This window comes from Malaya genurostris, chromosome 2 (assembly GCF_030247185.1).
Source record: "Malaya genurostris strain Urasoe2022 chromosome 2, Malgen_1.1, whole genome shotgun sequence".
Classification (NCBI taxonomy): domain Eukaryota; kingdom Metazoa; phylum Arthropoda; class Insecta; order Diptera; family Culicidae; genus Malaya; species Malaya genurostris.
In genome coordinates, this window is record NC_080571.1 from 129,787,729 (window position 1) to 129,801,468 (window position 13,740).

A 13,740-nucleotide genomic window follows, 5' to 3' on the forward strand; every position below is an offset into this window, starting at 1 on the left:
TTGTCACATAAAATTTGGGGAAAGTTTGTGGAAAAGTTCCGTTAGACGAAATAAAAAAGACGAGCGCGGCGTACTATCTAACGTGTGTATTCGCGCAATTCCAGTTTTCTTATTATTCATTCCAAAACGGCAAGGGAAGCTCGAATGCGTTTTACTGTGTAATCATTAAGAGCGTCACTACACGGTCATAGAATTATATCAAGAAGAAGAAAGTCACGTAACTACATAAGAATTGGAAGCTACGGAGTTACTTTTACTGTTTTGCAACTGATTTAAACAAGGTGCAGACACATTTTGTATTGCAACTTGTAAACTCTAAATCAGTGATTCGTGTGCGCTAGTTGATTTAGCAGTAAACTCTAAATCGTCAACAGGTGAGCAGTTAGTCTCAAATAGTGGATTTTCCCATCTATCTGAAAAAGGGCCATAGCAAATATATTCATGACAAGTTTACATAGGCATGTAGCAACATTTTCAAGAAATCATTGCTAAATCCAGTCCAGGATCAATCCAGCATATTAGTTGCAAATATGATGTTGATAGTGAATCATTCAAATCTTGTGAGATTTAAAAGAAAGACAATACAATTGAGCATCTGAAAACTGAAGGGTGTTAAACTCTAAAGTTGATTAAACAAGATTCAAATGATGTCTGTATTCCAATTCATTCCAGAGTATAGGCAAAATATTCATTCAAGTATTCTTCTTAACGAATGCAATTATATATATATATATATATATATATATATATATATATATATATATATATATATATATATATATATATATATATATATATATATATATATATATATATATATATATATATATATATATATATATATATATATATATATATATATATATATATATATATATATATATATATATAGGGTGATTTTTTAAGAGCTTGAGAACTTTTTTAAACAATAAAACGCATAAAATTTGCAAAATCTCAGCGGTTCTTTATTTTAAACGTTAGATTGGTACATGACATTTACTTTTTGAAGATAATTTCATTTAAATGTTGACCGCGGCTGCGTCTTAGGTGGTCCATTCGGAAAGTCCAATTTCGGGCAACTTTTTCGAGCATTTCGGCCGGAATAGCCCGAATTTCTTCGGAAATGTTGTCTTCCAAAGCTGGAATAGTTACTGGCTTATTTCTGTAGACTTTAGACTTGACGTAGCCCCACAAAAATAGTCTAAAGGCGTCAAATCGCATGATCTTGGTGGCCAACTTACCGGTCCATTTCTTGAGATGAATTGTTCTCCGAAGTTTTCCCTCAAAATGGCCATAGAATCGCGAGCTGTGTGGCATGTAGCGCCATCTTGTTGAAACCACATGTCAACCAAGTTCAGTTCTTCCATTTTTGGCAACAAAAAGTTTGTTAGCATCGAACGATAGCGATCGCCATTCACTGTAACGTTGCGTCCAACAACATCTTTGAAAAAATACGGTCCAATGATTCCACCAGCGTACAAACCACACCAAACAGTGCATTTTTCGGGATGCATGGGCAGTTCTTGAACGGCTTCTGGTTACTCTTCACTCCAAATGCGGCAATTTTGCTTATTTACGTAGCCATTCAACCAGAAATGAGCCTCATCGCTGAACAAAATTTATCGATAAAAAAGCGGACTTTCCGAATGGACCACCTAAGACGCAGCCGCGGTCAACATTTAAATGAAATTATCTTCAAAAAGTAAATGTCATGTACCAATCTAACGTTTAAAATAAAGAACCGATGAGATTTTGCAAATTTTATGCGTTTTATTGTTTAAAAAAGTTCTCAAGCTCTTAAAAAATCACCCTGTATATATATATATATATATATATATATATACATATATATATATATATATATATATATATATATATATATATATATATATATATATATATATATATATATATATATATATATATATATATATATATATATATATATATATATATATATATATATATATATATATATATATATATATATATATATATATATATATATATATATATATATATATATATATATATATATATATATATATATATATATTATATTTTTTTTTCAATAGAATTCTTGGTAACTTCTCTCGTCAGAAGAACTGGATCTTGTCAGTATTCTTTGAACTGCAACTCGCTGGCAACCGCTGATTTGTCTATTCGGTGTAGCACTGACGTCTTGCGAGGAGTGGAACAAATTATCAAAAAGTTCTTTAATAATAAATTTACTGATACTTCAAAGTGAAGTCAACTGAATGAAACGAGTCATGTTTGCCTTTCTCATATAATAAAGTTCTGAAATCAAATGAAAAAGTCGACTAGTGAAAATTGGCCCGGAAGTACAAGTGTCACATACCATTCGACTCAGTTAATCGAGTTGTCAATGTCTGTGTGTATGTGTAAAATAATCTCACTAGGTTTTCTCGGAGATGGCTGAACCGACTTTGAAGATTCAAATGGAAGGTCTCGTCATCCCATACGGAATTCCTTAATTTAATACGGATCCGACTTCCGGTTCCGGAGTTATAGGGTAAAGTGTATTAAATATTGTACACCGTCACTTAAACCGGTTAAACAAAAAACGCAATTTTTTTCTGAACTGGACTCAGAACTACACCAATCGGTAACCATTATCAGCAACTAAACAAACTGATTCCGGCTATCTTGCTTCCCGATTTTCGATTGACGACGGATCAGATAATAGTCATATGCTAAAAAATGGATCTTACTCAGTTTTCTCAGAGATTGCAGAACCGATATTCCCAATCTTAGGGTCAAATCAAAGATCTTATGGTCCTACCAAAAATTACTGTATATTTTCGGATTCAACAAAAATTTAAACCGTCGTTGAAAGTACGATGGCAAAATCGTATAAAAACTTCAAAAATTGATTGAAAACTAGTAGAGTTTATACTTCATTATTAGTTGGTGGCCGTACGAACCGACTTCGATTATACCGGTTCTCGGGTTTCCATTCCCATTCCCCGGGATTTTCAGTAGTATGAAACAAGCAAAAATAATTCAAAATCATAATTTTCTAAAATTTTTGAAAGAGAAAAATATATGACTTTATCTTCTCTTTATTGTGCTCGAACGACGTGTTTGGTGCAAGAGGGTACTGAAAATTTTATCAAAAATTGCTGATTATATTTTCAATAGTATGAGGTAAAAATTATATTGTTAGGTTAAGTACAAGACATATTCACGGTTAAGTTCTACCCATTCTTCCACATAGTAAGTTGTGAAAAGGTCCCCTATAGTAATGTAAGTGGTATTGCCGACAAAAAGTGAGTATAGCTCTATAGTTTCTTACTCCAACGCGCGAATCAAACTCGTTCAACATTCATTGCGGCATTTGGTTTAATTTTCATTTTTGGCAGATAATCACTGAAAACATTTACGCTTCTTTACAGGCGACTGCAGATCACTCTTAGATTTCTACCTGTGGCAAATAGACTTGTGTTGTCACAGAATACCTATTTCTGACAACCAACGGGTAGATTTGGAAGATCTGAAGTGAAAATATTATACAAGATTAGAGCTACCATCGAACCCTGCGGAACACCTGCTCGTACGGGTAGCAATTCAGATTCACAATTCTGATAGCTAACCTGAAGAGTACGATCAGTTAAATAATTTTGAATCATTATGATCAAATAAATAGGAAACTGGAAATAAGACATTTTGCTATTAAACCTTTGTGCCAAACACTGTTGAATGCTTTTTCTATGTCTAGAAGAGCAACTCCAGTGGATAACCCAGAAGATTTATTTGCTTTTATCATGTTCGTTGTTACTCTGACAAGTTGATGAGTAGTTGAATGTTCATGACGAAATCCAAACTGCTCTGGTAAAAAAAATTGAATTCTCATTTATATGAGACATCATTCTCAACAAGATATTTTTTTCAAAAAGTTTACTTATAGAAGAAAGTAAACTAATTGATCGATATCTTGATGTTTCTGCTGGGTTTTTATCAGGTTTGAGGATAGGAATTACTTTAGCGTTTTTCCATCTTTTTGGAAGTAAGCTACAGAAAAAACACTTGTTGAAAATTTTAACCAAAAGTCTCAAGGCAATATCGGGAAGATTTTTAAGAGGAATATTAAAAATTCCATCATTACCAAGAGCCTTCATGTTATTAAGTTTCCTAATGATTGACTTAATTTCATCAGAATTCGTCTCAATAATCTCATTTGATAATAACACTTGAGTTGAAATATGATCATATTTCAGTGAGACTTCATTTTCAATAGGACTCACAACGTTCAAATTAAAATTGTGGACACTCTCGAACTGCTAAGTAAGTTTTTGAGCTTTTTTGCCATTTGTAAGAAGTAATTGATTTCCTTCCTTGAGAGCAGGAATTGGTTTCTGAGGTTTCTTAAGAACCTTAGAAAGTTTCCTGAAAGGTTTAGAATAAGGTTTAATTTGTTCAACTTCTTTAGCGAAACTTTCATTTCGCAAAAAGTAAATCTATGTTTAATTTCTTTTTGTAAATTCTGGACTATGTTTTTCATAGTAGGATCACGAGAACGTTGATATTGTCGTCGACAAACATTCTTTAACCGAATGAGTAGTTGAAGATTGTCATCGATGATAGGAGAATTTAATTTAGTGAAAGAACTATCTAATGCTGTGTCGATGCACGGAGAATTTTCTAAAATAGTTTCATGATACATACGATTTTCAATGTGCGATCTGTAATCCAACCAATTAGCTGTATGATAGTTGAATATAGAACTAATTGGATTAATTATAGCTTCGTTAGAAAGTCTGAATGTTACAGGAAGATGATCTGAGTCAAATTCAGCATGTGTAATCGGTTGGTTCACTACAAATGTGACTTTGATCTGTTAGAACCAGAATTTTTCACGGAAGAGAAGCAACAGAAGCGGATGAAGAACTTTGAAGTAACCAGCTGAGAGTTGATTATGAAGTATTTTACAATTACTGTTATTTTGCCTACAATTCCACCAGACATGCTTTGCATTTAAGTCCCCTATTACGTAAGATTTCGGTCGATATCTTGTGAGCTTTTGCAAATCGCCTTTAAAGAAATTTAATTGTTCGCCGGTGCATTGGTATGGCAAATATCAGGAATCAGAATAAAATGGCTCAAATGGCACGTTCCCCTTGAACAGTTTCAACTTCGATTTAATTTAACATTAGTATTGAAAGAAGGTAAAATTCGGTGTTTAATTTGCCGTTGGACAAAAATGGCAACTCCACCACCCATTCCAGTAAACCTGTCAAATCGATGAACCACATAATGTGGATTACTTTTCAATTTGACATTGGGTTGAAAAAAAGTTTCTGTCACAATGGCAATATGAATTTTGTAAACTTTGAGAAAATTATAAAATTTATCTTCACTCGATTTAAAAGATCGAGCATTCCAATTTAAAATATTCAAATAATTATTTAATATCACTGTTAAATTTTAAATTCATTATAATATTATTTGCAAATTTCCATCCGATTTGAAATGCTTCAAAAAGTGATGAAGTCGAATTCATTTGGATGATCATTTGAAAAGGTTGATCTTGTAGGTACATCATTTTATTTCCAGTTATATCGCCTAAATCGACTTCATTTAAAGAAGCGAATGGCATTGATGGAATATTTGTAGGTAGACTGCCATTAGAAGAAGATGATTTGGCCGGTCTACCTATTAATAAATAGTTTTCGTTAGAATATGAACTGCTAGGCGGTCCTGTGTTTTGATTATTAACATTAGAAGAAATAGGTGATAGATTTCTACCTAATATACCAGCATAACTGACATTAGAAGAAGATGATGACGAGGTCGATCTACCTGTCAATAAATTGTTTTCGTTAGAAGACGAATTGGCAGGCGTACCTGTTTTGCCTTTCTCTATAGAAAGGTATTAGAATTGCTGGAAAAACCGACTTTCGAACGGAGCCTCGGAGACCCATAGTGTTATATACCATTCGACTCAGTTCGACGAGATCGGAAAATGTCTGTGTGTATGTGTGTGTGTGTGTGTGTGTGTGTGTGTGTGTGTGTGTGTGTGTGTGTGTGTGTGTGTGTGTGTGTGTGTGTATGTGTGTGTGTGCACTTTTAGAAGATATTTGAACGCGCTCAATTTTCTCAGAGATGGCTGAACCGATTTTAACAAACTTGGGCTCGTTTGAAAGCTACTGTCGGGCCATTGATCAAGTTCGAAGATCAAATGGCTGTGACTTTTGGTTTCGGAGATATGATTGTATAAGTGACGTAACCGACAAAAGGCGTTGAATTTGAACGCGCTCAATTTTCTCAGAGATGGCTGAACCGATTTTAACAAACTTGGGCTCGTTTGAAAGGTACTATCGGGCCATTGATCAAGTTCGAAGATCAAATGGCTGTGACTTTTGGTTCCGGAGATATGATTCTATAAGTGACGTAACCGACAAAAAGCGTTGTATTTGAACGCGCTCAATTTTCTCAGAGATAACTGAACCGATTTTAACAAACTTGGGCTCGTTTGAAAGCTACTGTCGGGCCATTGATCAAGTTCGAAGATCAAATGGTTGTGACTTTTGGTTCCAGATATATGATGGTATAAGTGACGTAACCGACAAAACACATTGATTTTTACCGCTCTTATATATATATATATATATATATATATATATATATATATATATATATATATATATATATATATATATATATATATATATATATATATATATATATATATATATATATATATATATATATATATATATATATATATATATATATATATATATATATATATATATATATATATATATATATATATATATATATATATATATATATATATATATATGGGTGCCAAAATGTTAGGATCACCTCTATTTTCGTGAAGTTCTAGTGCTCAAAAGTTTAAGCACCTCGAAAAAAGCCTTCATGCAAAATTTGACCTAAATCGGACATGCGTAAGGGGTGCTGCCCGGTGGTAAAGGTTTGACAATTTTCGATCTTGAAAAAGCACCATAGGGGGGAGTACATGAAATTTCCAAAATCGAAAATTTTTTTTGATGCCAAAACTCTTAAAACTGCATCGAAATTTAGTGTCATCTCAAAAAAAAATCCCAAAAAGTCGATTTTTTCAAAAAATTTTTTTTTTGAGATGACACTAAATCTCGACGTTTCATGCAATTCTAAGCCGTTTGGCATCAAAAATTTTTTTTCGATTTCGAAAATTTCATGTACTCCCCCCTATGGTGATTTTTAAAGATATATGAAAACTCCACTAAGTGGACTAAGAAGGCTTTTTTAGATTAGCATCACTGATTATAAATAGGCAACGCAAATGTCAAGCACTAGTTTGGAAAAATGATGCTGACTGTGTGACATAAATACTGAAGCATGCTTTTGTGAACTACTCGAATCAATCTGAATCAATTGGCGTCTAAAATTATTTAATAAATGTATGAAACATATTTTCATGAGACTGTTATGAAAGAAGAGAAAGGCATTATCACACCACTAGGTGGATTAAGAAGGGTTTTTTGTTTTGAATTCGAAGAAATAGGTGCCTTAGAAGAATTAAGCGTGGCATTTGTAACGGTTTTTTGATTTTCAGGTATGTTCTGTAAATTTAAGGTCGTTGATTTGACTTGTTGTCTAAGCGAACGAGCGTTTAAAATTTTTTCCCTGACAGGACATTTCAAATAATTGGATTTATGATTTCCATCCCATTTTGAACATGAAAATTTATCAGTGGTTTCATTCATTGGACAAACGTCTTTCGAATGCGATTTACCACAATTCAAACACCGTATATCCATATGACAATTTTTGGTTCAATGGCCGAAGCCTTGGCAACGACGACATTGCGTTAAGTTTGCAATACGATTATGCCGTTTATAATGTTCCCAATGAATTTTAATGAGGGAAATGAAACGTACTTTTTCTAAAGTTTTCAAATTGTTTACATCACTTCGATTGAAGTGTATTAGGTAAAGTTCATGGGAAATTCCAGAGCGTGGTTTAGAAGTACCATTCTTTTTTTCATAAGTATTACTTGGGAAGGGGCAAAACCAAGCAATTCTTTTAGTTCATTTTTAATTTCATCAATACTTCGATCATTTGATAAGCCTTTCACGACAGCCTTGAAGGGTCTGTCTGATTTTATATCATTTGAATAAAATTTATGAAGTTTCTCGAACAAATATCGAATAAGACGTTCGTAATCTTCCAATCCATCAACCAAGACTCGACATTCTCCTCTTCGTCTGATTTGAAATGAGACTTTTACTTCCGGGAGAAAAGTAGAAAGCTCAGTACGGAACGCTTTGAAGTCGGAAATCATCACCGTCACTGGAGGCATACATTGATTTTACTTCCCAGAACGACAAGCGTCCATTTTGGGAATTTTTGAAAAATTTTCTTCTATGTCGCTACAATCCGATTCGGGAAGAATATCGAAAATATTGTTAGACGGTATAGGATCAACGGAAGGGAAGTCCGTCCGTTGTCTTTTATTTTTCAGATTTTATAAGATCGTGAACGTTATTAGAAAATTGTTGAATAACGGATTGGGATTTTTCCGTGTTGAATTATGTTTAGCCGTCCAACGAAGGCATTTTTGAAATGAATGAAATTTTAAATTAAATTAACTAGGCTAATTTAGTCTTCAATCAGACTTCTAGTTTGGAAAAGTCTTGATAAAGACTGATTTTGTGGTAGTCTTAATAAAGTTAAAGTGATTAATTCGAGGAATAATTCTTTGAATAGCTAGCCTTAAAAAATGCTGATTAATTTCTTAGTCTTGAAAAAGACTGATTATCGCCCTTATTCTGAATAACGTCGTATCGTTGTTTCGCTCGTATTTCATTTGTATTCTCCATAACGCTAGCAAAATCAAAGGTAGCTATGATTCGATCGAAAAATCAATACGTCGTTATTCAGAATAAGAGCGTATATTAGAATATCACTCTTTGTATAGTCTTGAGAAAGACTGACTATTTGTTAGTCTTTAAAAAGACTGTTAGTGATTCAGGTAGCCTTGAAAAAGACTGAAGCCTTGAATCAATGAAACTCTAGGTAGCCAGAAAAAATTTCCAGGAGCCAAGAGTTATACGCGTGCGGTGCAAACGACTGTTCAACACAGACTGCTTCTGCTGCTGTTCGAGGTATAAATTATTCCTCAACCATTCAACAGCAATCACTTAGAGCTCTAGCTCCCACAAATCCCGAACAATGTTTAAAGACATTATCGGGCGTAGTTGTAATTCCGATGCAGCAATGTTACATCACCTTGATAAAGCGCTGATAGATGATGATTCTGGATTAATTACGGCAAAATGATAGTTGACAATAACTTTCAACAAACATGTGAGCAGCTGAGCGACCAATTTGAAAACCCAAGAGTTATCGTCGATACTCATCCTGAAGGACTGCTCGAGATGAAACCGATGACCAAACGCAACCATAAGGATTTACTTGAGCTACTAAAGACGTTTAACCTACATATTGGTGGTCTCGAGTACCAAGGACTAGTAGTTGATGAACTTTCTGGTCTCATTCTCACGATGATCCTTACAGCGCGATTAGAGGAACAAACTCTTCAACTGTGGGAGAGAACCCAGCAACATGCCAAATTGCCCAAAAATGAAGAGACCGCTCTGTTTTACGAAACGAATGCGAAAGTTTTGGAAAGGTTCCCAAATCGGCACCAGATTACAACAAGAGAAGCCGTACCGAAACAGCAATCCAATTCAAGAATACTCAATCAAAAATCACATGCTGTAACTACTGTCACTGGTGTAAGTTCCTGTCAGGTATATGGCGGCAACAATCGTCGTTTTGAGTGCCCGGAGTTCAATAAACTGTCAACAACTCAACGAATTGAGGAGGTGAAGGAGCTGAACATTTGTTTCAACTGCCTTCGGCTCGGTCACAGGTCACTGGACTGCTCATCAAAAAAATTCTGCTATCGCTGCCATAAGAGACATCACACTCTACTACATAAAGAGACTCGTGGCCAATCGACGTCAATCTACCTATGGCAGATCCAAAATTTAACATCCCTTCTTACATCGATATGCTAATCGGTGCTTCACAGTTTTTGCGGTTGCTGAAAACAGGTCGAATGCAGTTGAAGGATAATTTGCCAGAACTTCAAGAAACACACTTCGGATGGGTAGTTGCAGGTGATTTCGACGGTGCAATTACCAGAAGTGCTTAGTATCCACAACCGATTCCATTTCCGATATCCTTCGCCAATTTTGGGATCTGGAGGAAATTGCAGAGTCTGGTACTTCAAATTTCGAGCAAGATGAGTGCGAAAAAATATTCCAATCCAGTCATGCTCGAGACGTGACCGGTCGTTATATGATTAGTTTACCGTTTCGAGATTCTGTACAGTAGTTGGGAAACAATCGTAGCTTGGCTATGCGAAGATTCCTTGCGTTGAAAAGAAGATTTCGAAAAAATCCTGTCTTAAAACAGGAATATTGCAAGTTTATCGAGCAATACGAGCAGTTAGGCCATTACCAAGAAGTGGTTGAATGTGATGATGATACCAGTTGTAGCGGTTATTATTTGCCGCATCATGCAATTCTCCGCCCATCAAGCTCAACTACCAAAATTCGGGTTGTCTTTGATGCTTCCGCCAAAGCATCACGAGTTGAGAAGTCATTGAACGATGTTCTACAAGTCGGAGCAACACTTCAGAGTGACATTTTCAGCATTCTATTACGGTTTCGAAAACATCAAATGGTGTTTACTGCCGACATTACAAAAATGTACCGGCAAATACGCGTTGTACCTGAGCATACAAAATTTCGCGAATATTTTGGCGTTCAAACCCAAACGACATCTGCTGCTGCATATGGTGCAGTCATCTGTACTTGTTGCATTCTGTCTGATGGTACAATTCGACTGAATATGCTTCGCAGTAAATCCAAGGAATCTCCGATTGCAGAAATGACTATTCCACGTAAAGAATTGCTTGGTACTCGATTACTGTCTCGTCTATTGGTGAAAGTCTTGGATTCAAATATCAGATGTGATTCTGTGGAGTGACAGTAAGGTAGTTCTAGCATGGCTACAAAAACCTTTACCGTTACTTGGATTGTTCGTTCGTAACCGAGTAATGGAAATTGTAAAAAACAATAAAGGTTGCACATGGAATTACATCAGATCTAAGAAAAATCCTGCCGATATTATATCCAGAGGTCAAATGCCACTCACGCTGAATACAAATGAGCTTTGGTGGAACGCGCCGAAGTTTCTTAGTAAAGCCGATTACAAGTTGGAGATTCCTGAAGATATTCCAGATGAAGATCTTCCAGAAATTAGAGAGGTTTACCTTATTGTGGCCCCTGTTGTCAACGAAGAAATGTTACCTATGTTCTCCAAGTTTAGTTCATTCATGAAAATGCAGAGGATTCTCGCGTTGATGCTGCGATTTATCCGTAATTGTAAACTGAAATCATCGAATGAACGAAGTTTGCATCACTATCTTACAATCCAAGAACTTCGCTCAGCACTGCATTTGATTATCGAGGTGATTCAACACGAAGCTCTTGGTGACGAGATTCATCGTATGATCGTTATTCTGAATAACGGCGTATTGGTTTTTCGATCGTCATTAGGAATACGAATGAAATACAATCAGAAAAACGATAAGTCGATATTCAGAATAAGGGTATTCTTCTCATGATCCGATCTACGACGATGACATTTTGCGTGTTGGAGGAAGGCTTCAGAACTCTCGTTTGCCTTTCGATATGAAGCACCCAATCATACTTCCAAAACATCCAATTACCGATCAACTCATCCGTGCATACCATGAAGAAAATATGCATATAGGCCCTACTACTCTGTTAACAACTTCAAATTTACGTTTCTGGCTGCTAAAGGGAAGATTATCCATCAGAAAAATAACCAGGAGCTGCATCACATGTTTCCGTTCCGACCCTAGAAGTTCCAGTTAATTGATGGGAAATCTGCCGTCTTGTCGAGTTACACCCGCGGAACCGTTTCTGAAAACAGGTATTGATTACGCCGGACCGGTATTTGTCAAAGAAAATCGATATAAACCAAAAATTGTGAAAACATACATAGCAGTATTTATTTGTATGGCAACCAAGGCAGCTCACTTGGAATTGGTTTCACATACATCAACCGCCGTATTCCTTGCGGCATTGAAGCGTTTCGTCAGCCGAAGAAGTTTTTGTCAAGAAATTAACTCCGACAACTGATCCAATTTCAAGGGAGCTAAGTCTGAATTACACGAGCTATACCTCCAATTTCAAACCATTAGTGAAATTTCATCATTCTGCCAGCCCAAAGAGATTTCTTGGAAATTCATTCCACCGGAAGTACCTAACTTTTGCGGTGCCGTGAAAACAGCAAAATATCATCTCAAGAGAACATTGAAAGCTGCTCACCTGACATTTGAAGAATATGCTACTGTTCTTAACCAAGTTGAGGCTATAATGTAGGTCTAGAAATAGAAATATTAACTCCGGGCCATTTTCTAATTGGTCGTTCCCTCATAGCTACCCCAGAGCCTTGTTAAAATGAAATACCGATCAATCGTCAGCCAAGATGGCAATACCTTCTACATCACCGTGAGCAGTTCTGGAAGCAATGGAGTCGGGATTATTTACTGATTTGCAGCCGAGAGGAAAACAAGCTTCAAAGACAGCCAAACATTCAACCCGGCATGATCGTTTTACTTGAGCAAAGGGATATGCCACCCCAATGTTGGAAAATGTGAAAAATCGTACAAGTCTATCCAGGTGCTGATAATATATTGCGAACAGTGGATGTATGTATTAGTGGTTCTATTTACAGACGAGCAGTATACAAATTATCAGTTTTACCGATTGAAGACAACAAAGATATTTGCTTAGTTCTTCACAGCTGTGGGGAGTATGTTCGCGAAGAAATCGCTCGCTCTGGAAACTAATTGTAATTAGCAACCCGTCTTAGAAACAACCAGAAAAAAAAACAACCTATAAAAGCAGCCTACATAGTATGTAAAAACTGGTTAAATAAATATTATGATTAAACATTAGTATGTAAAACAAGAGTAACTAAAACACCTATTATTAATATCGAATCGTATGAACAACAAAGATGAAAGGCCCAAGGGTCAAAACACTTGTACTGTAAAATGTTGATGTAATACACAAAAATAAGATTAATAAACTGATATTTATGCAAAAAAAATGTACATACTTTAGTATTAAGTTAGACCTCTAAGCGTTAACACAATAAATAGCAAGATTCAGCCAGTGTTTTTCTGTTTCGGTTGCTATAACGATGGCACTTGGTTGTTGATCGAGGAAAATATTTTCGTTATTTACCGTTGGAGAAATTCACCTCCTTGGCTCCGATGAACGCGCCAACACCACCTGCACTTAACTTCAGTTTTATAGTTAAGTTTCGGAATACAGATTTCGAATTTAGTTTTAGATTACAGGTTCAGAAATCAAATCTATGACTTTGGAACTGAATCCTAATTCTGGATTCTGGAACTGGTTTTTCGGCAAGATTTATGAATTTATTTTCATAAATTATATACGTAATTTGAATCCAGAATGCTGAATTAGGATCTCCACAAAATTAAGGATACGAATTTTTGATATAGATTCTGAAACTAAATGTTAGATCCCTGTATTTCGGAATTGACTTCTGAACCAGAATTGAATTCCTGGATTCAGTTTCATAATTTAATTCCTGAATTACAATACTCTCGTAGAAGTATTGTATTTATGGTAC

General features: G+C 35.3%; 1 protein-coding gene across 1 annotated transcript in view; it reads left to right on the top strand.

The window, feature by feature from the left end:
* The window catches only part of LOC131428558 (zinc finger MYND domain-containing protein 11), a 63,010-nt gene that overhangs the window by 2,104 nt on the left and 47,166 nt on the right, over positions 1 to 13,740 (top strand). The window lies entirely within an intron of this gene.